Below are 1,942 nucleotides of genomic sequence, written 5' to 3' on the forward strand. Positions count from 1 at the left end.
TCACTCAACATTGGTGGAGCATCTAAGATGTTTAGAAGAAGATAATACTGCCACGATGCAAGAGCAAATAAGTAGTGCTATAATAGCATATAACAACACCATATTAACACCAACAGGTTTAACACCAATGGAAGCATTATTAGGAGATACGAAAGCAAGAGATCCTATGGACATGTTTTATGGCGAAACTACTTACCAAAATATCATCCAAAAGCACAAAGATCGTATGAAAATTTTGTATAAACGAATAAGAGATAAAGATGAAGAAAGAAAGCGCAGGACCCAGGAAAAACAATCAGAAAAGACGAAAGAAACGGAATGGAAGATCGGAGAAATAATTTATGTAAAGAACATTACAAAAAGTAGTAAGATTGCCAAACCTTTCTTCGGACCATATAAAATAATAAAAGTCAACGATAACGATACAGTGGAAGTAGTGACGAAAAGAGGAGTTCAAACGTACCATAAAAGATATCTAAAACATGGTATTGTTTCAGATGCGGAATCCTTTACTGGATCGCAAATGGAAAAGTAATTATGACAAAATTAGAAGATCCACTTTTTCCACTCTACCTGGGAAAAGCAGTAAATAAAGCGGGAAGATGGGACTTAATCATACAACACGATTTACAACCTATTGGCATTGAAGTAAATAATTTGAATGAGAGATATCAAGAAATACAAGGAATTATCGAGCAAAGTAAAGATGCAAGATTAGTAAAACAGGAATTATCAGGAATGCTATCGACGTTAACAACAAACAAGAACCTAATGAATGAAGGATGGCTACAGTTAGTTCCAAAGGTGAGAAAAAGCAGAGGAGCAATAAATTTTGTTGGAAGCGTAATTAAAGCAATAACAGGAAATCTAGCTAACGAAGATGCGGAAAGATACGATCAAGCAATCGAACAATTAAGAAAAAACCAAGAACAATTCATAAGTGTTAACAAACAACATCTTTCTCTGTCTTTTAAAGCAATAAAGGAATTTAAAGAAAATGTAAAAACACTCGAAAGGAACCAAATTGTAATTAAATCTAGAATTTTACAATTGGGTGTTACTTTGAAAAATGTCACTATATTTGCAATGGAAGCCCACAGAAGAAATACGTTGTATGCAAATTTATTAATGTTAATAACAAGTATGCAAACTATTAACGAATTAATAGGAAAATTAGTAGTAGCAAAAACATTTGCCAAATTGAAGACATACCACCCAGCTATTTTGAGTACAGAAATATTTTTAGAAGAACTTTTGGAAATACAAAAGCATCAAAAATTACCTCTCAAGATAGAAGATGAAAACATCTATGCTATTGAAAGGACAATCGACGTAAAAGCATACGTAAAAGGCATTAAAATTCATTTCATAATGGGTATTCCTTTAATAGATTCAGAATCCTACCAGTATTATAAATTCTTTTCATTGCCTCAACCTATAGAAAACAAAGTTCAAATCCTATCTATCCAAAATCCATACCTTGCTGAGAGCGATCATAGGTATATTAGCGATATAGAAGAATGCAATGAAATCCAACAAAAATTTTATTTATGTGAGAAGAGTAGTAAGAGCATTGACATCTACACTCCATGTGAATATCGACTATTGAAACATCAATACAATGGTACAGGATGTTTCTATAAAATAGAAAAGGAATTCGAAATGATACGACAATTAACAAATAACGAATGGTTACTATCTGTATCGAAGGAGGAAAGAATAATTATCAATTGCGAAAATAAAAAAGAGGATAGAATGATAAAAGGAAACTTCCTAGTACAGATATCACAAGGATGCATGGTAACCGTAAAAGAAGAAAAGATGGAAGCCCATACCAGTAAGATAGAAGATCGATCCTTTCAAATCCATTCAGTGGAATTGCAGAAGATAACCGAAGATGTGCCCCACTGGAAAGAACAAGATATTGAATTGGAACAAATTA

This window comes from Onthophagus taurus, chromosome 7, assembly GCF_036711975.1.
Source record: "Onthophagus taurus isolate NC chromosome 7, IU_Otau_3.0, whole genome shotgun sequence".
NCBI lineage: Eukaryota > Metazoa > Arthropoda > Insecta > Coleoptera > Scarabaeidae > Onthophagus > Onthophagus taurus.